Genomic DNA, 24989 nt, shown 5'->3' on the forward strand with positions numbered 1-24989 from the left:
GTTAGATTATAATTAATTATTGTTTATAGTTGAAAATTGTTTGATTATAGTTGAAAATGGTTTGATTATAGTTGAAAATTGTTTGATTATAATTAATTATTGTTTAATTATAGTTGAAAATGGTTTGATTATAATAAATATTGTTTAATTATAGTTGAAAATGGTTTGATTATAATTAATATTGTTTAATTATAGTTGAAAATGGTTTGATTATAGTTGAAAATTGTTTGATTATAGTTGAAAATGGTTTGATTATAATTAATTATTGTTTGATTGTAGTTGAAAATTGTTTAATTATAGTTGAAAATTGTTTAATTACAGTTGAAAATGGTTTGATTATAATTAATTATTGTTTAATTATAGTTGAAAATTGTTTAATTATAGTTGAAAATTGTTTGATTACAGTTGAAAATTGTTTGATTATCGTTGAAAATGGTTTGATTATAGTTGAAAATTGTTTGATTATAATTAATTATTGTTTAATTATAGTTGAAAATGGTTTGATTATAATTAATATTGTTTAATTATAGTTGAAAATGGTTTGATTATAATTAATTATTGTTTAATTATAGTTGAAAATGGTTTGATTATAATTAATATTGTTTAATTATAGTTGAAAATGGTTTGATTATAGTTGAAAATTGTTTGATTATAATTAATATTGTTTAATTATAGTTGAAAATGGTTTGATTATAATTAATATTGTTTAATTATAGTTGAAAATGGTTTGATTATAGTTGAAAATTGTTTGATTATAATTAATATTGTTTAATTATAGTTGAAAATGGTTTGATTATAATTAATTATTGTTTGATTATAGTTGAAAATGGTTTGATTATAATTAATATTGTTTAATTATAGTTGAAAATTGTTTGATTATAGTTGAAAATGGTTTGATTATAATTAATTATTGTTTGATTATAGTTGAAAATTGTTTGATTATAATTAATTATTGTTTAATTATAGTTGAAAATTGTTTGATTATAGTTGAAAATTGTTTGATTATAATTAATTATTGTTTAATTACAGTTGAAAATTGTTTGATTATAGTTGAAAATTGTTTGATTGTAGTTGAAAATTGTTTGATTGTAGTTGAAAATTGTTTGATTATAATTAATTATTGTTTATAGTTGAAAATTGTTTGATTATAGTTGAAAATTGTTTGATTATAATTAATTATTGTTTAATTATAGTTGAAAATTGTTTGATTGTAGTTGAAAATTGTTTGATTATAATTAATTATTGTTTAATTATAGTTGAAAATATTTTGATTATAGTTGAAAATTGTTTGATTATAATTAATTATTGTTTAATTATAGTTGAAAATTGTTGGATTATAGTTGAAAATTGTTTGATTATAATTAATTATTGTTTAATTACAGTTGAAAATTGTTTGATTATAGTTGAAAATTGTTTGATTATAGTTGAAAATTGTTTGATTATAGTTGAAAATTGTTTGATTATAATTAATTATTGTTTAATTACAGTTGAAAATTGTTTGATTATATTTGAAAATTGTTTGATTATAATTAATTATTGTTTAATTACAGTTGAAAATTGTTTGATTGTAGTTGAAAATTGTTTGATTGTAGTTGAAAATTGTTTAATTATAGTTGAAAATTGTTTGATTATAGTTGAAAATTGTTTGATTATAGTTGAAAATTGTTTGATTGTAGTTGAAAATTGTTTGATTGTAGTTGAAAATTGTTTGATTATAATTAATTATTGTTTAATTATAGTTGAAAATTGTTTGATTATAGTTGAAAATTGTTTGATTATAGTTGAAAATTGTTTGATTATAATTAATTATTGTTTAATTATAGTTGAAAATTGTTTGATTATAGTTGAAAATTGTTTGATTATAGTTGAAAATTGTTTGATTATAATTAATTATTGTTTAATTACAGTTGAAAATTGTTTGATTATAGTTGAAAATTGTTTGATTATAGTTGAAAATTGTTTGATTGTAGTTGAAAATTGTTTGATTATAATTAATTATTGTTTAATTACAGTTGAAAATTGTTTGATTATAGTTGAAAATTGTTTGATTGTAGTTGAAAATTGTTTGATTATAATTAATTATTGTTTAATTATAGTTGAAAATTGTTTGATTATAGTTGAAAATTGTTTGATTATAGTTGAAAATTGTTTGATTATAATTAATTATTGTTTAATTACAGTTGAAAATTGTTTGATTATAGTTGAAAATTGTTTGATTATAGTTGAAAATTGTTTGATTGTAGTTGAAAATTGTTTGATTATAATTAATTATTGTTTAATTACAGTTGAAAATTGTTTGATTATAGTTGAAAATTGTTTGATTATAGTTGAAAATTGTTTGATTGTAGTTGAAAATTGTTTGATTGTAGTTGAAAATTGTTTGATTATAATTAATTATTGTTTAATTATAGTTGAAAATTGTTTGATTATAGTTGAAAATTGTTTGATTATAGTTGAAAATTGTTTGATTGTAGTTGAAAATTGTTTGATTATAATTAATTATTGTTTAATTATAGTTGAAAATTGTTTGATTATAGTTGAAAATTGTTTGATTATAATTAATTATTGTTTAATTATAGTTGAAAATTGTTTGATTATAGTTGAAAATTGTTTGATTATAGTTAAAAATTGTTTGATTATAATTAATTATTGTTTAATTATAGTTGAAAATTGTTTGATTATAGTTGAAAATTGTTTGATTATAGTTGAAAATTGTTTGATTATAATTAATTATTGTTTAATTACAGTTGAAAATTGTTTGATTATAGTTGAAAATTGTTTGATTATAATTAATTATTGTTTAATTATAGTTGAAAATTGTTTGATTATAGTTGAAAATTGTTTGATTATAATTAATTATTGTTTAATTACAGTTGAAAATTGTTTGATTATAGTTGAAAATTGTTTGATTATAGTTGAAAATTGTTTGATTATAGTTGAAAATTGTTTGATTATAATTAATTATTGTTTAATTACAGTTGAAAATTGTTTGATTATAGTTGAAAATTGTTTGATTATAGTTGAAAATTGTTTGATTGTAGTTGAAAATTGTTTGATTATAATTAATTATTGTTTAATTACAGTTGAAAATTGTTTGATTATAGTTGAAAATTGTTTGATTATAGTTGAAAATTGTTTGATTGTAGTTGAAAATTGTTTGATTGTAGTTGAAAATTGTTTGATTATAATTAATTATTGTTTAATTATAGTTGAAAATTGTTTGATTATAGTTGAAAATTGTTTGATTATAGTTGAAAATTGTTTGATTGTAGTTGAAAATTGTTTGATTATAATTAATTATTGTTTAATTATAGTTGAAAATTGTTTGATTATAGTTGAAAATTGTTTGATTATAATTAATTATTGTTTAATTATAGTTGAAAATTGTTTGATTATAGTTGAAAATTGTTTGATTATAGTTAAAAATTGTTTGATTATAATTAATTATTGTTTAATTATAGTTGAAAATTGTTTGATTATAGTTGAAAATTGTTTGATTATAGTTGAAAATTGTTTGATTATAATTAATTATTGTTTAATTACAGTTGAAAATTGTTTGATTATAGTTGAAAATTGTTTGATTATAATTAATTATTGTTTAATTATAGTTGAAAATTGTTTGATTATAGTTGAAAATTGTTTGATTATAATTAATTATTGTTTAATTACAGTTGAAAATTGTTTGATTATAGTTGAAAATTGTTTGATTATAGTTGAAAATTGTTTGATTGTAGTTGAAAGTTGTTTGATTATAGTTGAAAATTGTTTGATTATAGTTGAAAATTGTTTGATTGTAGTTGAAAATTGTTTGATTGTAGTTGAAAATTGTTTGATTATAGTTGAAAATTGTTTGATTACAGTTGAAAATTGTTTGATTATAATTAATTATTGTTTAATTATAGTTGAAAATTGTTTGATTATAGTTGAAAATTGTTTGATTATAATTAATTATTGTTTAATTATAGTTGAAAATTGTTTAATTATAGTTGAAAATTGTTTGATTGTAGTTGAAAATTGTTTGATTGTAGTTGAAAATTGTTTGATTATAGTTGAAAATTGTTTGATTATAGTTGAAAATTGTTTGATTGTAGTTGAAAATTGTTTGATTATAGTTGAAAATTGTTTGATTATAATTAATTATTGTTTAATTATAGTTGAAAATTGTTTGATTGTTTGATTATAGTTGAAAATTGTTCGATTATAGTTGAAAATTGTTTGATTATAATTAATTATTGTTTAATTACAGTTGAAAATTGTTTGATTATAGTTGAAAATTGTTTGATTATAGTTGAAAATTGTTTGATTGTAGTTGAAAATTGTTTGATTATAGTTGAAAATTGTTTGATTATAATTAATTATTGTTTAATTACAGTTGAAAATTGTTTGATTATAGTTGAAATTTGTTTGATTATAGTTGAAAATTGTTTGATTATAGTTGAAAATTGTTTGATTGTAGTTGAAAATTGTTTGATTATAGTTGAAAATTGTTTGATTACAGTTGAAAATTGTTTGATTATATTTGAAAATTGTTTGATTGTAGTTGAAAATTGTTTGATTGTAGTTGAAAATTGTTTGATTATAATTGAAAATTGTTTGATTATAGTTGAAAATTGTTTGATTACAGTTGAAAATTGTTTGATTGTAGTTGAAAATTGTTTGATTATAGTTGAAAATTGTTTGATTACAGTTGAAAATTGTTTGATTGTAGTTGAAAATTGTTTGATTATAGTTGAAAATTGTTTGATTACAGTTGAAAATTGTTTGATTATAGTTGAAAATTGTTTGATTGTAGTTGAAAATTGTTTGATTGTAGTTGAAAATTGTTTGATTATAGTTGAAAATTGTTTGATTATAATTAATTATTGTTTAATTATAGTTGAAAATTGTTTGATTATAGTTGAAAATTGTTTGATTATAGTTGAAAATTGTTTGATTATAATTAATTATTGTTTAATTATAGTTGAAAATTGTTTGATTATAGTTGAAAATTGTTTGATTATAATTAATTATTGTTTAATTACAGTTGAAAATTGTTTGATTATAGTTGAAAATTGTTTGATTGTAGTTGAAAATTGTTTGATTATAGTTGAAAATTGTTTGATTATAGTTGAAAATTGTTTGATTATAATTAATTATTGTTTAATTACAGTTGAAAATTGTTTGATTATAGTTGAAAATTGTTTGATTATAGTTGAAAATTGTTTGATTATAGTTGAAAATTGTTTGATTGTAGTTTAAAATTGTTTGATTGTAGTTGAAAATTGTTTGATTATAGTTGAAAATTGTTTGATTGTAGTTGAAAATTGTTTGATTGTAGTTGAAAATTGTTTGATTGTAGTTGAAAATTGTTTGATTGTAGTTGAAAATTGTTTGATTGTAGTTGAAAATTGTTTGATTATAGTTGAAAATTGTTTGATTATAATTAATTATTGTTTAATTATAGTTGAAAATTGTTTGATTATAGTTGAAAATTGTTTGATTATAATTAATTATTGTTTAATTATAGTTGAAAATTGTTTAATTATAGTTGAAAATTGTTTGATTATAGTTGAAAATTGTTTGATTGTAGTTGAAAATTGTTTGATTGTAGTTGAAAATTGTTTGATTATAGTTGAAAATTGTTTGATTACAGTTGAAAATTGTTGGATTATAGTTGAAAATTGTTTGATTGTAGTTGAAAATTGTTTGATTATAGTTGAAATTGTTTGATTACAGTTGAAAATTGTTGGATTATAGTTGAAAATTGTTTGATTGTAGTTGAAAATTGTTTGATTATAGTTGAAAATTGTTTGATTATAGTTGAAAATTGTTGGATTGTAGTTGAAAATTGTTTGATTGTAGTTGAAAATTGTTTGATTGTAGTTGAAAATTGTTTGATTATAGTTGAAAATTGTTTGATTATAGTTGAAAATTGTTTACATTGTAGTTGAAAATTGTTTGATTGTAGTTGAAAATTGTTTGATTACAGTTGAAAATTGTTTGATTATAGTTGAAAATTGTTTGATTGTAGTTGAAAATTGTTTGATTGTAGTTGAAAATTGTTTGATTATAGTTGAAAATTGTTTGATTATAATTAATTATTGTTTAATTATAGTTGAAAATTGTTTGATTATAGTTGAAAAATGTTTGATTATAGTTGAAAATTGTTTGATTATAATTAATTATTGTTTAATTATAGTTGAAAATTGTTTAATTATAGTTGAAAATTGTTTGATTATAGTTGAAAATTGTTTGATTGTAGTTGAAAATGGTTTGATTGTAGTTGAAAATTGTTTGATTATAGTTGAAAATTGTTTGATTATAGTTGAAAATTGTTTGATTGTAGTTGAAAATTGTTTGATTGTAGTTGAAAATTGTTTGATTATAGTTGAAAATTGTTTGATTATAGTTGAAAATTGTTTGATTGTAGTTGAAAATTGTTTGATTGTAGTTGAAAATTGTTTGATTATAGTTGAAATTGTTTGATTACAGTTGAAAATTGTTGTATTATAGTTGAAAATTGTTTGATTGTAGTTGAAAATTGTTTGATTGTAGTTGAAAATTGTTTGATTATAGTTGAAAATTGTTTGATTATAGTTGAAAATTGTTTGATTGTAGTCGAAAATTGTTTGATTATAGTTGAAAATTGTTTGATTATAGTTGAAAATTGTTGGATTGTAGTTGAAAATTGTTTGATTGTAGTTGAAAATTGTTTGATTGTAGTTGAAAATTGTTTGATTATAGTTGAAAATTGTTTGATTGTAGTTGAAAATTGTTTGATTATAGTTGAAAATTGTTTGATTATAATTAACTATTGTTTAATTATAGTTGAAAATTGTTTGATTATAGTTGAAAATTGTTTGATTATAGTTGAAAATTGTTTGATTGTAGTTGAAAATTGTTTGATTGTAGTTGAAAATTGTTTGATTATAGTTGAAAATTGTTTGATTATAGTTGAAAATTGTTTGATTATAGTTGAAAATTGTTTGATTGTAGTTGAAAATTGTTTGATTATAGTTGAAAATTGTTTGATTGTAGTTGAAAATTGTTTAATTATAGTTGAAAATTGTTTGATTATAGTTGAAAATTGTTTAATTATAGTTGAAAATTGTTTGATTATAGTTGAAAATTGTTTGATTATAGTTGAAAATTGTTTGATTGTAGTTGAAAATTGTTTGATTATAGTTGAAAATTGTTTGATTATAGTTGAAAATTGTTTGATTATAGTTGAAAATTGTTTGATTATAGTTGAAAATTGTTTGATTGTAGTTGAAAATTGTTTGATTATAGTTAATAATTGTTTGAATATAGTTTTAAAAAATTTGATTACAGTTGAAAATGAGTTGATTTGGTTGAAAATGGTTTAATTAAAGTATTAATGACAAAGATAAAACCACTATAGAGTAAACTGCAGACACACAAAGACTAAATGTAAACTAAAAACAAAACAAATCCTAAACTAATGATCCTTCATTACAAACATATTTCCTACATGTGTATTAATGTGGTTTAATGTTCATATTTCCAGGTTTGATAAATATTCTGCTCCAAACCCTGAAGAATGAAGGTTATCTTGTGGTTTGAACTCATGCAGGACGAGATGAGCTCGAAACAAACGAGGACACTTGTCACCGCAGGAGTGTTGCTGAGTGACCAGAGTTCTGGACCTGCTGCTGGCGACGGACCAGAGTCCAGGACAGGAAGACTTCAGGCTCTGAAGAGCACGTGGGTTCATGTGTGTTTGTGTGAGCGACAGTGACGGCGACACTCATGGAAGCATCTCCATCTCCCACAGTGAAAGGAGAGCAACATGTTTCTCTGCAACAAGAAACAGCTAAAGTCTCCAAACATGATCCTGTTCTCTCGTCCTGATCCTCGTCTTATCATCGCTGACACAGGTGCATGCGACCATGTGACCACGCTCAGATAAAGGCTTCAGACACGCAGCAAAACAGTCGGCAGGAAATCAACTTCCCCATCTGACACTCTTGTTCCGTGGAGAAGAGCCGCTGGCCGCTCGCCTCCGACATCTGCTCGCAGTTAGTGTGCAGCGCTTTGACGCGTTTCCTGCCACGCAAACGCCGCCGCCGGCCAAAACCTGGACTGATTATGAAACATCAAAGATGCGACCGAGAGAACCGTCATCCATGAGTTCACTGGGCGATTTAGAAACGACAATAACGTCGATCACGTCGACAAACGTGTAGCAATTCCTGACGACAGCTGCTCCTAACATTCGTATGTTCTCAGTGTGTTCCCGAAGTCACATGTTAATCCTTCATTCTCAGGATTGACATTTGTGCGTCACCACGTCCTCCAGAAACATCCTGGAGCTGCTGGCAGCTGCACAGGAGCTCCAGGAACCAGGTGGACTTGGATTGTCCTCCTTTGTAACATGTGGACCCAGAACCCTCAGTGTTAGCTTTAGCATCATAAAGTTAGCTTTAGCATCATAAACCTGTCATCGCTGACAATGTGTTGGTTAGAGTTTAACGATTGAATCACTTCTGGACGTAGATACTTGTGGGACAGTAGGACTGCACGATATATCGGAAAAATATAGATATTGTCACGTGCGATATGCATCGAAAACATGATCATTTTTTATTTTTTTATTGTATAAATCAAGCATTTCTTTAACAAGCACTTTGACCAATAAGTGTCACGTTCTGTAAAGTTGTCAATTTGTACTTCTATGTCCCGTTGTTGTTTACGTCTCCGTCTGTCTGTGAACTGTGCGGCGCAGCTTGTTAGGCTCGGTTGCTATGGCGACGCGGCTCAGTATATCCTCAGAAGTAATACTAACTTATGATCTAGTCAAACACTAGTGATCCAGTGAAGTAATACTAACTTATGATCTAGTCAAACACTAGTGATCCAGTGAAGTAATACTAACTTGTGATCTAGTCAAACACTAGTGATCCAGTGAAGTAATACTAACTTATGATCTAGTCAAACACTAGTGATCCAGTGAAGTAATACTAACTTATGATCTAGTCAAACACTAGTGATCCAGTGAAGTAATACTAACTTATGATCTAGTCAAACACTAGTGATCCAGTGAAGTAATACTAACTTATGATCTAGTCAAACACTAGTGATCCAGTGAAGTAATACTAACTTGTGATCTAGTCAAACACTAGTGATCCAGTGAAGTAATACTAACTTATGATCTAGTCAAACACTAGTGATCCAGTGAAGTAATACTAACTTATGATCTAGTCAAACACTAGTGATCCAGTGAAGTAATACTAACTTATGATCTAGTCAAACACTAGTGATCCAGTGAAGTAATACTAACTTATGATCTAGTCAAACACTAGTGATCCAGTGAAGTAATACTAACTTATGATCTAGTCAAACACTAGTGATCCAGTGAAGTAATACTAACTTGTGATCTAGTCAAACACTAGTGATCCAGTGAAGTAATACTAACTTATGATCTAGTCAAACACTAGTGATCCAGTGAAGTAATACTAACTTGTGATCTAGTCAAACACTAGTGATCCAGTGAAGTAATACTAACTTATGATCTAGTCAAACACTAGTGATCCAGTGAAGTAATACTAACTTATGATCTAGTCAAACACTAGTGATCCAGTGAAGTAATACTAACTTATGATCTAGTCAAACACTAGTGATCCAGTGAAGTAATACTAACTTATGATCTAGTCAAACACTAGTGATCCAGTGAAGTAATACTAACTTGTGATCTAGTCAAACACTAGTGATCCAGTGAAGTAATACTAACTTATGATCTAGTCAAACACTAGTGATCCAGTGAAGTAATACTAACTTGTGATCTAGTCAAACACTAGTGATCCAGTGAAGTAATACTAACTTATGATCTAGTCAAACACTAGTGATCCAGTGAAGTAATACTAACTTATGATCTAGTCAAACACTAGTGATCCAGTGAAGTAATACTAACTTATGATCTAGTCAAACACTAGTGATCCAGTGAAGTAATACTAACTTGTGATCTAGTCAAACACTAGTGATCCAGTGAAGTAATACTAACTTATGATCTCGTCAAACACTAGTGATCCAGTGAAGTAATACTAACGTATGATCTAGTCAAACACTAGTGATCCAGTGAAGTAATACTAACTTATGATCTCGTCAAACATTAGTGATCCAGTGAAGTAATACTAACTTGTGATCTAGTCAAACACTAGTGATCCAGCACTAGTGATCCAGTGAAGTAATACTAACTTGTGATCTAGTCAAACACTAGTGATCCAGTGAAGTAATACTAACTTATGATCTAGTCAAACACTAGTGATCCAGTGAAGTAATACTAACTTATGATCTCGTCAAACATTAGTGATCCAGTGAAGTAATACTAACTTGTGATCTAGTCAAACACTAGTGATCCAGTGAAGTAATACTAACTTATGATCTAGTCAAACACTAGTGATCCAGTGAAGTAATACTAACTTATGATCTAGTCAAACACTAGTGATCCAGTGAAGTAATACTAACTTATGATCTAGTCAAACACTAGTGATCCAGTGAAGTAATACGAACTTGTGATCTAGTCAAACACTAGTGATCCAGTGAAGTAATACTAACTTATGATCTAGTCAGACACTAGTGATCCAGTGAAGTAATACTAACTTGTGATCTAGTCAAACACTAGTGATCCAGTGAAGTAATACTAACTTATGATCTAGTCAAACACTAGTGATCCAGTGAAGTAATACTAACTTATGATCTCGTCAAACATTAGTGATCCAGTGAAGTAATACTAACTTGTGATCTAGTCAAACACTAGTGATCCAGCACTAGTGATCCAGTGAAGTAATACTAACTTGTGATCTAGTCAAACACTAGTGATCCAGTGAAGTAATACTAACTTATGATCTAGTCAAACACTAGTGATCCAGTGAAGTAATACTAACTTATGATCTCGTCAAACATTAGTGATACAGTGAAGTAATACTAACTTGTGATCTAGTCAAACACTAGTGATCCAGTGAAGTAATACTAACTTATGATCTAGTCAAACACTAGTGATCCAGTGAAGTAATACTAACTTATGATCTAGTCAAACACTAGTGATCCAGTGAAGTAATACTAACTTATGATCTCGTCAAACACTAGTGATCCAGTGAAGTAATACTAACTTATGATCTCGTCAAACACTAGTGATCCAGTGAAGTAATACTAACTTATGATCTAGTCAAACACTAGTGATCCAGTCACTCGTCTCTTTCAACCTCCTTTGTTAAAGCAACATATTGTAAGAACTTTTCATCTCGTCTCAGTTGTTTTCTTAGAAGATCGTGAACTTCCAAACGAGTGTAAACCTGTCCGTCTTTACTGTATCCGATCATGTCGGCACCGAAACGCGGAAATAAACGAGAGGAAATATCACATAGTTTTCCTTCTCTAAACCCCCAGACCTGCACTACAGCACTCGCTCCTCTGCGCGGCTACATTTTTAAGTGAAAGAAAAAAAGAAACCGCATTAATATCGATATCGCACTTCAAGACACAAATATCGCACATATCTCCAATATGGTGCATCTCTATGGGACAGTAGTTACATCATCTAGAAGATCTTCAGGACGATTCTTCATTGATCGTCAAACTGTCATCTTTGACGACGACACATACGTCACTAAAATATGTTGTGTTTAATGATCAATTTTGTGGGAGAGCAGTCGACATCTTCCAGAAGAGACGTGATCACGGGAACATTAAATCATCCAATAATTAAGCCTGTCGTCTTTGACGATGACACTTAAAATATGATGTTTTAATGATCAATTAATTCTCCAGAATTCTCCATTTTAATACAATGATATTCTCCACATCCTCTGGAAGAGATCAGTCAGTAACCCATGGAAAATATTGATTAGTAGTTTGTTAAACTTGCCATTTTAAATCTTATCAAACATATCAAAAGTGAGATTTTTATTTTATTTTACATGACAAACGTGCAACAGTTGATGGTTACCAGGCAGATTGTTGTTCCTACTTGGGAATGGAGTTTGTTAATCTGTTAAATTAATGAAACATATGTTGATTCTGCTTCACATTTCATGGTGTCTACTGTGTTGAACTCTATTTATGGATGAGGTGACTCTAGTTCACATCATGAAACATAAACATAGAGCAACTGTGATGCTGTCACTCAAACCTCAGAGACCCTCGTAGTTTGCACAGTAATACCAGAGGATTGTGCTTCTTTAGAGAGTTGAGTGCACAGGAAGTTACAGCTCTTTGTTCCTCACACACTTGAAATTCACTGAAAAGCTACAGCACGTTTGTGTTGATACGAACACACATGTTGTGCGTCTACTGGAAGACACTACATTCGAACCTGTGCCGGGAACTACAGCACGTTACGACAGAGAAGGTTCCAACGAAGGCGCCCACGCCACGACCGCAGGGACTGTCAGGTGATTCCTGCCGTGGGCCGACGGAAGGGTGACCCCGGGGTCGGGGAAATGTGAGCCGTGAAAAAAGGGGGAAATGGTATCACCCGGGCGGTGTGTGAGTCCACAGCGACCTCAGACGACACACCCGGGACTGTTGCTGGTGAAAGTGAGGGGGTGAGAAAACACCAACGCGTGTGAGGTGAGGAGACAGGAAGAGGCTTTTCTATAGGCTTTCCTGTGTCGGGGGGGCTTCCTTCGACGCAGACGCGCTTGAATCAACACTGATGAAGGTTTTTCTCCAGAAAAAGAAGGAACATTCCGGACAGTATAGCATGTTTCCAAGTTAAACTCTACCCGAGCAGTCCTGAGCTCCGACAAACAAGGACAAATGAAAGTTTAAGGAGGGAGTATTGATTTGTGCAGAGGTCAGGGGCAGGTCATCCCCATCACAGAATCAACAAACAGCCGCCAGCACCCGCCGCAGCTCAACCAATCACCTCCTGACCTGGTCCAGCGTTACCATGGCAAATGACCCTCAACCACACACACCACATGCACTTGGCTCCTCGCTGAGTGAAAGAAGCAGAGCCACAAAGATGGCCGAGCTACACGCTCATGGTCTGGCTGTGAATAATTTAAAACTTTACTTTGCACAAAGTACTATGTTAGGGAAACTAGAGAAGTTGTAATGTTGGTCAAGAGAGTACACAGAATATTCAACAACTAACTTGTGGATGACTTTTGACAGCATTCACGTAGAATTTAAACACACTATTGTAACGACAATCAGCCGTCACTGAATAGATCAGTGTGTAGAACGGCATCATGGGAGTTCAGTGTTCTGTCGATACCAAAACTAAAGTGGGTTAAATTAAATAACATGTTTGTAACAGAGACGACGAGCTTTGACGTTTTTAACTGAAGATACATTCGATTCATTAAATATGTAGTACTGTGTACAGAGAAAGAAATCTGTGATACCACAGAAGTGTAACTACAATATACTGATGGATTTCTTTAAATAGAATCAGACTTTACTGTCAATCTTTCTTATCTAATGAAGAAACACACAGTGATAAGTTGACTGAAGGTCGAGCTAAGAAGCTTCGTCAACAGAAGGAAGATATTTTTGTTGGACATCAAGTCAGAACAGACGGCATCATGGGAAAACAAATGAGCAGACAAATTTTTCCCTCCGTAGTCCGGTGACCTGATCCCCGGCTCGTCCTCGCCCACCTCAATCGCATTACAGCCCGCTCAGAAGAAATCTCCCATTCTTCCCATGACTCATTCTATCCATCTTTTCTCCTTCTTTTAATCCCTCTCTTCCCCTTACATCCCTCCTTCCCTCGCAGGCATGCAGGCGCTGGTGCTAACCAAGCCTCTGGCAGTGTGTTCCTATCCTGCAGCAGCCCTCGGGTTCTAACCTGTCAATATCCCGAGTCGCGGCCTGGCAGTGGCTCACGAACCTCGTGTGGAGATACAAGCGTCCTCGTCCTCCTTCTGAAGCTTTGTTCAAATGTGTCCAGCAGTATAGACACCAATAATATCAAGATATTGGTTTCATTGATACTGATATTCAACAGCAATGTATTTTCTTTTTGAAAATAAAATTGTTTTGAATTAAATCCTAATTCATTTCTATCATAATTCTGTTATAGTTTACATTTCGATAAACTGTGCAGAAAACTCAATTTCTTTTATTTACAATTAATAGTCACAGCGTTTCTATTTTTGGTGTTTTAATGAAACTTCTGTCCTCTAGATGGCAGCAGTCGTTACGTCCGCCGCAGCAAACGTGACAATAAGATCCCGGCGAAGGCAGAACAACGATAAAGTTGAGCAAATAAACCTTCAAATAAAATATTTGGTATTTAACTCATTATAACCTGATCAACCTAAAGTATAACCTACTCAGTGTTTCTAATGATATTTACTCTTTCAGAGGAGAAGGTGTGAGACATAAAGACTTGACCTCTCAACTCAAAGTAGCTTGTATGCTATTATTCTACTGACTCAACAAAGTTGTTTTCTTTTACACTAATATATATTTAGTACATATTTGAACAGAGTGAGCATGAACGCATCTCAGTTTCTTGATAAGGGTGTAAAACAATATTGAATCATTTGAATATCACAATACTTTTAACACAACATCGTATCAAGATTCAACAGCAACTTTTAAATTCACAGGAAAATATTCACAGCATTTGTTTCAATTAAACTTCCAACCTCTAGATGGCAGCAGTCGTTACGTCCTCAACAGTTAAGGAAGAATGATGTCTGAGGACGAGAGGATACAGTGAGTCCAGCAGCTTTTAAAGCCGATGTTTGGACATATTTTGGTTTGAAAACAAATGAAAGTAGTTACGACTTCGTCAAGAGTCACGTGGTCTGTAAATACTACAACACCAGAGTCTAGTACTGGACAATACTACACATATATACTTGTTACTACAGTATCACACACCAGAGTCAAGTACTGGACAATACTACACATATATACTTGTTACTACACTATCACAACACCAGAGTCAAGTACTGGACAATACTACACATCTATACTTGTTACTACACTATCACAACACCAGAGTCAAGTACTGGTCAATACTACACATATATACTTGTTACTACACTATCACAACACCAGAGTCAAGTACTGGACAATACTACACATATATACTTGTTACTACACTATCACAACACCAGAGTCAAGTACTGGACAATACTACACATATATACTTGTTACTACACTATCACAACACCAGAGTCAAGTACTGGTCAATACTACACATATATACTTGTTACTACACTATCACAACACCAGAGTCATGTACTGGTCAATACTACACATATATACTTGTTACTACACTATCACAACACCAGAGTCAAGTACTGGACAATACTACACATATATACTTGTTACTACACTATCACAACACCAGAGTCATGTACTGGTCAATACTACACATATATACTTGTTACTACACTATCACAACACCAGAGTCAAGTACTGGACAATACTACACATATATACTTGTTACTACACTATCACAACACCAGAGTCAAGTACTGGACAATACTACACATATATACTTGTTACTACACTATCACAACACCAGAGTCAAGTACTGGACAATACTACACATATATACCTGTTACTACACTATCACAACACCAGAGTCAAGTACTGGTCAATACTACACATATATACTTGTTACTACACTATCACAACACCAGAGTCAAGTACTCGACAATACTACACATATATACTTGTTACTACACTATCACAACACGAGAGTCAAGTACTGGACAATACTACACACATATCCTTGACCATGAAATCAAAATTATATAAATATATTATACACTATATATACACTATGTATATATAGTGTATACACCTCTCGTTTAAACTGGGAAAAGTGTTTTTTATTAGGAATCTCAGTTGGAATCTCTTCCCTTTTCCCTTCATCACGATCAAACCCCTGAACTAGACGTTTGTGACTCAAACACTAGAAGCAAAACCTCTGTGAGCAGTAAAGCAGCAGCTCTGCTCCAAGTCTCTGAAATATGTCAGAGCTCTCTGTCCTTTTCCTGACCTTGTTCTTCCAGGAAACAGATGCATCTCCGAGGCTGAGCTCAACACAGAAGTCAGCGACAGATTCTGAGCACGTGAGTTTATATGCGCACACGTCTGATCCCGAGCGTGTGGCAGCATGTCAGAGGGCGCACACACACACACACACACACACACACACACACACACGCACACACACACACACACACACGCACACACACACGGCGTCCGTGCTTGACTGCGAGGCGGCGGCGGCGTCTGCTGGGAGCTCAGGTTTCTGCCGACCGGCGGGACAGACTTTATGGAAGCCTTTCTCCCACATCCACCCACTCTACCCCTCCACAGGGCTCCGGAGGAGGTATCAGGTTGCGGGTTCAGCGCCGGCCAGGCTCGGCGCTGGCGGCAGCTTGTGATCTTGGGTGCCCGTGTGTGTGTGCGCTTTATCTTCCACTCTTTGAGGTTATCAGCACACACTGCTGCTGTCTCCTCCAGGTATGTAGGTGTGATTTACAGCATCAACACTTCACACACACCAACATGTCTGACCTCTTCACGGCTCCAAAGCAAAAATATCCTGCTCTGCATGACCCGCGTACGAAGGTGCTTTTATCGTGTTACGTTTGTATCTTATGTTTACAATTATAACAATAGATACTAATGATTGGACCGTTAATAAAAGATTAAATGATACTGAAACTTTAATCATATTTTCAGTGCAGACAGAGGTGGAAATATTGTTTTGGGAAAGAGATTTTTTTCTAAAAAGGAACATTTTAAGAACAGCTTGAAAAATAAATGTAAATGCAGGTTTGAGTACTGTAGTGAAGGTCCGGGGGTTTAGACAAGGAAAACGATGCCATGTTTACCTTTCGTTTATTTCTGCGCTTTTGTGATGCATGATGGTAGAAAAATATCACGACTAACGCTCAGTCTTGTGGGACTTGCATTGGTTTTCTGCCAAACTGAGCAACATCAGAGAGGAGCCGCCGGCGCGTCGTGATATCACCAAATCAATAGTAAATCCACCTCCTTGTACGCGCACACTAAACACTTTATAAATGACGCTAACAACTTAGCTCGTTAGCATACGGTGAAGACGGACATGTTTACACTTGTTTGGAAGTTCACAATCTTAAAGGAAAACAACTGAGACGAGATGAAAAGTTCTTACAATATGTTGCTTTAACAAAGTAGATCACTAGTGTTTGACTAGATCACAAGTTAGTATTACTTCTATGGATATACTGAGCCGCCGAGTCTAGCAAGCTGCGCCGCACAGTTCACAGACGGACGGAGACGTAAACAACAACGAGACATAGAAGTACAAATTGACAACTTTAAAGAACGTGACACTGATTGGTCAAAGTGCGCATTTAAGAAACTCTTGATTTATACAATAACAAATGAAAAATGATTGCACATTTTTTATATGCATATCACACGTGACAATATCGCGATATTTTTTCGTTACATCGTGCAGCCTTATTTGATAGTTTAAATCTTGGATTTAATAGAACTTTTACTATTTACCATAGTGTACCATCTCCAATACAAAACTTTTGTCTAGAGAAAAAGTGGAAGAGAAGCGTAAAACAAGATACTAGTTCCAGGAACTAGAGGTGATCTTGTCGTTTTACTGTCGTGTTACAAGTTCTATTCAGAAAAGAAGCCTTTACCTGCTCGTGTGAGAATATCTCATGTACAACTACACAACACCTGCGGCTCATACACAGGTGAGTCTTATAGTCCGGAAGTGAAGCAAGAGACTCTTCATGTTCATTGATCAGGCAGAAATGTGGACGAGTGGTTCGCTCTCTCACAGAAAGAAGGTATTTGCTTTTGTACGCAAGTTTGTGTCTTGTAACATATGAATGAATATGTTGAGAATATTTAATAACTGAATAAAAAAGACCAATTAAGTGTTAAAGGTTTAATACTTGCAGCTTCTACATCAGTTCAATAAACAAAGCTGCATGTGAAACAACTATTAACCACGTTCATCAACACTCTTGAACTTCCATCCTTGACCTTTCAAAACCGTCTTCTCAGTGACCAAAAAAATCACGGTGGTCATTATGTTCACCTGCTGGTCACCAAAGAAACTACACTTGCTGTTTACTGAGCACAGGAACCAGTGAGTAGAAATTCTTCCCGTCAAGAGGCAAGACGACGACACCAGGATGATGACAGTTTGTCTTGAAGAAGCTCTGCTGCTGTGGCCCAGTTGCAGGAGGGTTTGAGCGGGGGTGCACTGGGGGGTCAGCGTAGAAAAGACCCTCTATAAGACCCGGGCGACGGTTCTGCCGCTGGCTGGCGTGTACGCCCAGCATGGAACAGCACTTATGAATAATGTATGGGGACATCTGCCACGCGTGAATTATAGATCTGTGCAGTCCAAGCATATGGGGACAGCCCAGCGAGTGCTAATGGCCGACTTCCTTGACAAAATATGGGTTAGAATCACGTCCATGATGGCGAGGTCGCCGACCTTCCAGTCGTCGAGTGTGAGGCGAGGAATGCGATTCTTCTACATGGAGGTGTTGCGTATCGGAGCTTAAATGCTGGACGAACCCGACACCGTCCTCGTGATTGATTAGGCATCGAGGTGTCGTCAGCACAGAACTTCTCCGAACCAATAATCCGGCTCCAGGAACCATCAGACTAACGAGCAATGACCGACGTCTGCAAGTCTCTCGCTCAAGAGCGGCCTACTTGAATATTCTATACTCTCTGGTTACGAGTCCTCTTTAAAGATGCAGTGACAGCGAGTGGGGGTGCAGTTGCATCCATTTCCTGGCACAATCAGGCAGGAAGGGCCCGAGCTACCGGGGACTCCTTCGATCTCTGCCTTTCTTCCCAGGATTATCCTCTTATCTGAGCTGCGAGAGCCTGAGACGCAGCAGTAATTAGCCTATCTTTAATTAGCGAGCGTCTCCATCCAACACCACCCACGACTGGGCCGGCTCCCGCTCAGAAGGCAGTGCAAAGACGAGCAGACTTAATCTTGTTTTTGTCCCACCAAATAGAGGCAGAGAGAGAAGAAGAGGCCAAAGTTCACCTCGGAGTGTTTGGGGAGCAGCACGATGCAGAACGTCCCTCGCTCACAAAAGAAACGCCTTTTTGCACCACGAGTTTCAAAAGAAATCCTTCCACCCACTAATGTTCCACTTGGTCGTGCTCTTGAGCAAGAGTGGAGTGGAGAGACTCCGGCGTGGGGGGGCGAAGGGGGGGGTCCGATTAGAAAGCTCGGCGACACAGATTCACCCTTTTCTCCAGGAACCGTGGAGTCTCTTTATGAGTCGATGATCATCAATTAAAGTTTCATATTCACTCTTTAATAATATCAAACTCGTGTTGAAGGGAAGAAGAAATGAAGATATTATTAACTGTTTCCACTTCCTGTTTAGTATAAATCTAGTTCTTGACTAATGAGAGATTCTGTGATTGGGTTTGAAACCTTCTTCCATACCTTCAACAAGTCCAGTGTAGACGTGCGTCTATAAAAGAAGGAGTTCCTGATGGTTTCCATCTTTAATCTAAAACCTGACAAGACGTACGAGCGGGGTCGGCTGAAGGGCTGATGGAGCGACAGCTCCGGATAAAAGAGATGATCCGGAGCCAAAGGTGTCCAGTCCAGGCCCGGCCCTGGCACAGCGTGGCAGGAGGGGGGGGGCACAGACCCAGCATGAATACATTAGCAGAGCTTAGACGCACTAATTGCTTCTCACTTAGACAAATCTCCTGCAAATCACGGCTGCGCCGCCAGCGCTGCCCGGGCCCCCCGGGAAGGAGAGACGGCAGGCAGGCGGACGGATGGAGAGGCGGAGGCGGAGGAGGGGATGAGGGGATGAGGGGATGAGGGGGGGCGGCAAGTGAAGCGTGTGTTGCAGCGGCGCCTCAGAGCAGGATGGACGAGGAAGGAGAAAAGGAGGAGGATGGGGGGGCTCTCCCTGGAGGATGGAGCGAGAGGAGGATAGAAAAAGCTCCAACACTTCAAGTGCACCTCTCGCTCCTTTCTTTCTGCTGGTACAGAGTCCATGCTGAGTGCCCCCCAACCTCTTAGACCCTCAGAAGCCCCAGCACTGCTCCGCTACTTCATCCCCGACCCTCAGATCTCTGCCCCCACGCTCTTTCTTTCACACTCCCTTTCTCTCCGCGGAAAAGTGGAGGAAAGATGAAACTCTAGAAAGCAGGAATCAATAGCACAGATGGAGAGTGTTGGTCAGCGAGGAGGGTCCAGAAGGTGCCACACAACAGAACCTGACGCTGTGACCTGAGGAGCCGAGACGTCCACCTCCTCCGGCCAACACCAGGACCACACCAACCATTGACCCTCGAACTCAACAGACTCGTGAGAGAACCATGTCATTAAGGAAAATATTAAGTTTATAATCCAGATGAGAACGAAGGGTTAATTGTGGTCCTGGATCAACAACACCCTCGCGGGTACTTGAGTTCGTGTCTCGACCACAAATTATTTACGTCCCTTCATTTATATTAAACACAGAAAGTGCAACAGAGCCGAGAGCAGCTTCGACTGACATGGAAAAGTTGTATATAAATCCGTGGAACCTGTGTTAAGACAATAAAATGAACACGCTTTTATTGTGAAATAATATAACAAATAACTGTCAGTTGCTGAAGTGGACATTGATCTGGTGATTAATACTTGTTTGTTCAGGACATCATCATCGTCATCATCTTCACCATGTTCATCATCTTCATCTCCGTCATCATCTTCATTTTACATTCACCATCATCATCATTATCTTCACAATCATCATCATCATCATCTTCATTATCTTCACCATCATCATTATCTTTACATTCACCATCATCATCATTATCTTCACAATCATCATCATCATCTTCACCATCATCATTATCTTTACATTCACCATCATCATCATTATCTTCACAATCATCATCATCATCTTCACCATCATCATTATCTTTACATTCACCATCATCATCATTATCTTCACAATCATCATCATCATCTTCACCATCATCATTATCTTTACATTCACCATCATCATCATTATCTTCACAATCATCATCATCATCTTCATCAGGTTCATCATCTTCACCATCATCATCATCATCTTCACAATCATCATCATAATCTTCACCATCATCATCTTCGTCTACGTCATCATCATCATTATCTTTACATTCACCATCATCATCATTATCTTCACAATCATCATCATCATCTTCATCAGGTTCATCATCTTCACCATCATCATCATCATTATCTTCACAATCATCATCATCTTCATCATCTTCACCATCATCATCATCATTATCTTTAAATTCACCATCATCATTATCTTCACAATCATCATCATCTTCATCATCTTCACCATCATCATCATCATTATCTTTAAATTCACCATCATCATTATCTTCAAAATCATCATCTTCTTCTTCACCATTTTCATCATCATCATCATCTTCACCATGTTCATCATCTTCATCATCTTCGTCACCGTCCTCATCATCATTATCTTTACATTCACCATCATCATCATCTTCACCATCATCATCATCTTCTTCTTCACCATTTTCATCATCATCATCATCTTCTTCTTCACCATTTTCACCATCATCATCATTATCTTCACAATCATCATCTTCACCATCATCATCATTATCTTCACAATCACCATCATCTTCATCTTTATGTTCTAATGTTGAGACTAAAGAAGAATATTCACCTGTTGGTCAAACTAAATGTTGCAGCAACACATGAGAGTCAAACACAAGAGAATATAACAAATACAACTGTTAGTTTTTCCTGTAATATTTAGATACGAAAGGGATTCATTTAAATCAAATGTCATTAATTAATCTTATCATATCTTGACAGATTTATTGAAAATGTCAAATTTCCTGTAAATCCAGATTAGAAATGAAAATTGAATCCACATTCATCATATTTACAAGTGTTGCCATGACTGAGGACGAGAGGATACAGGGTTTGGACATATTTTGGTTTGAAAACAAATGACAACACCAGAGTCAAGTACTGGACAATACTACACATATATACTTGTTACTACACTATCACAACACCAGAGTCAAGTACTGGACAATACTACACATATATACTTGTTACTACACTATCACAACACCAGAGTCAAGTACTGGACAATACTACACATATATACTTGTTACTACACTATCACAACACCAGAGTCAAGTACTGGACAATACTACACATATATACTTGTTACTACACTATCACAACACCAGAGTCAAGTACTGGACAATACTACACATATATACTTGTTACTACACTATCATAACACCAGAGTCAAGTACTGGACAAAACTACACATATATCCTTGTTACTACACTATCCCAACACCAGAGTCAAGTACTGGACAATACTACACATATATACTTGTTACTACACTATCACAACATCAGTTTCAAGTACTCGACAATACTACTCGTATCGTGATATCAACACACTCTTGATTCTACACACATGTCTAGTCAAAACTATCAATTATAAATCTTGGATTTAAAAAGTCAGATCATTCGTTTTATTGATACAAATGTGAGATTTACTTGTTGTGTTGACAAAATGGTGAAATAAGGAAAGAAATGAAGAGAAAAGTTCTTTAAAGTCGCAGCTCGTCGAACATAATCATAATTTCCACGTTGACCTCAAATTAGCTTAGAATGACCCAATAGTGGCCCTCGAACCATACAAGACTCTGGCTGCCACAGAGCAGGATTTTGAAGCAACATTTTGTTGTTCAACGTATTTACATGTTTCTTCTCAGGCAGGCGCGCGGGACGATGAAGGCAGCGAGGCGAAGCCATAACTGTCTTTGAAAGGACATAAAACAAGGTGAACGTACCTCAAGAGAGACATTGTTTTGAAACATGTTTCGTGGTCGTCTGATGTTTCGCTTCGACGGCGTCAGAGCCGGCGGCGTCTGAGGAGACGACGAAGACGTTAGAATTAAAGCAGATAAGACTCAAATAAACAAGTTGACAACAATTAAACGCTGATGTTTCAGAAGCAACAATACGTGACGAGACATTCAAATATCAAACTCATATATTCCTGAGATCACAGGAGATGATTTCCTCGCTTTCATCAGAGCAATTGAATCTCAAGTCAACTTTGACTCAGTTAGCGGCGGCAGGTGAAGCTCAGGATTGGTTGAGGTGAATGAGTTTAACGCGCCGTCAATTTAAATCAAGTTTAGGACGAAGAATGAATGAAGTTCCACGTCAGTCACACTTTAACTCAGTTATGACGTTAGTTAGAGATTCACGTTAATTTACATTCAAGACAAAACAAAGAGTCTCCACATGGACGTGAAGCTTACTATTCACAAGTAGTTTGCGGTTCACTAGCGCCATCTGTGGACTAGAATGACGTCACATACTGAGAGAAATGCAGCGAGTTTGTGAAAGATTGTTTTTGCTTTGGTAACGACGCCATCTTGTGGTAGAGAGACGGAAGCTCAACTTCTCAAAACTACTGATGTTGATTTTCACTAAATATTACGGATATAAGAAAAAACACGATACGAAGTTCAAGCTATATTTACTTTAGATGTTGTAATATGGCGCAAATATATTCTTTAAATAGAATATGAAAAACGTATTATCCTAATCCTTATCAAATAAGTAATTGATATTTGTGAAGTCAAATAGAAACGAGCATGTTTATGACATAAACCATTAATAAATCAACAAGCGTTCCTTTGTTACGAGACAAAACAACAAACCGTCCAAATAATTGTTTAACAAGAACTCCAAACAAGTTTAATAAGAGTTAAAATACACAATTTCTGACGTTTTAACTGAGGATGAATCAACTCTCAGGTGTAAAATGCTAACAACTAGCTGCTAGCTACTAGCTAACCTGTCGCAACAACGTCAGAGCCTGTGACGAAGAAATGTATCATTAAACAAACAAATTAAAAAACTACAGTTGAAATATATATATATATTTTATAACGTGGATATTTCTCTCTTGTCTCACCTGCACACCTGATCCATGATTGACACACGCCCCGCCCACTGGCCAACGTCATACGGGCGTGACGTCATCAGAATGGGACCTCTCCTTGTCATTTTTGACATTTTACTTGATAAAACACACAACAAAGTGAAGTAAATAGAGACACCTTTTATTTTATATATACTGTATTTATATTTTTGTTGCGGACGGATGTTTTTTTTTTGTATAATCGATAAGATGTTATCCTTTCAGTTTGTTTTTATGACAAAAAAATAGAAATAAGCAGTAAAATTACATTTTAACGTCATTTCTTGTCTTTGCTGCCACCAGGCGGTCAAGAATGGAAACTACAGAATTCGACCTCATCGCTGATCTTTTTAAGATTCGAGAATTAAAACACATTAAAAATCATGATTTTAACTTTAAACATGGATCTGTGTCACTGTCAAGATGATATTCAGTCATTAACATTTAATATCAACATACATGTTTCATCGCATTGTTTACTGTTGATGCTTAAGAATATATATTTTACTGCAAATAACATTAAAGTTCAGATGGTTCACACACACACACACGTACGCACACACACAAATACACACACACACGCACAAAGAGAAGCCCAAAGACCAAGAAACACAGAAAAACACACAGACAGACACACACACACAAAAACACACACACAGAAGCAGACAAACAAACACACAGAGGTGATTCCGCCAACAGTCCGAGGGGGAACATGGCAGCAGCAAGTGTTTGCTGACAGTTAGACAAAACACACACACACACACATACACACATACACACACACACAAACAAACACCAGCTTATCACTCTTTACACATACTCTGTGGAGCAGCTTGTGTGCAAACAACAATAACAGTAGCATCAATATTATCTTATAAACAACAATAACAGTTGCATCAATATTCTCTTATAAACAACAATAACAGTAGCATCAATATTCTCTTATAAACAACAATAACAGTAGCATCAATATTATCTTATAAACAACAATAACAGTTGCATCAATATTCTCTTATAAACA

The 24989-nt window shown here is 33.9% G+C and overlaps 1 protein-coding gene across 3 annotated transcripts in view; it reads right to left on the reverse strand.

Moving 5' to 3' along the window:
• Positions 1 to 24989, reverse strand: part of samd11 (sterile alpha motif domain containing 11) — an 85962-nt gene that overhangs the window by 59278 nt on the left and 1695 nt on the right. The window contains exons 1-2 of one of the 3 annotated variants that reach the window (XM_087781997.1): positions 23963 to 23977; positions 22824 to 22901 (exon numbers count right to left, since the gene is read on the reverse strand). The gene's annotated coding sequence lies outside the window, so the exon portion shown is untranslated. Of the gene's footprint in view, positions 1 to 22823; positions 22919 to 23962; positions 23978 to 24989 lie in introns of those variants that run through there. The other 2 variants (XM_087781995.1, XM_087781996.1) reach the window with 2 other exon arrangements.

This window comes from Callionymus lyra, chromosome 19, assembly GCF_982586985.1.
Source record: "Callionymus lyra chromosome 19, fCalLyr1.hap1.1, whole genome shotgun sequence".
NCBI classification, from domain to species: Eukaryota; Metazoa; Chordata; class Actinopteri; order Syngnathiformes; family Callionymidae; genus Callionymus; species Callionymus lyra.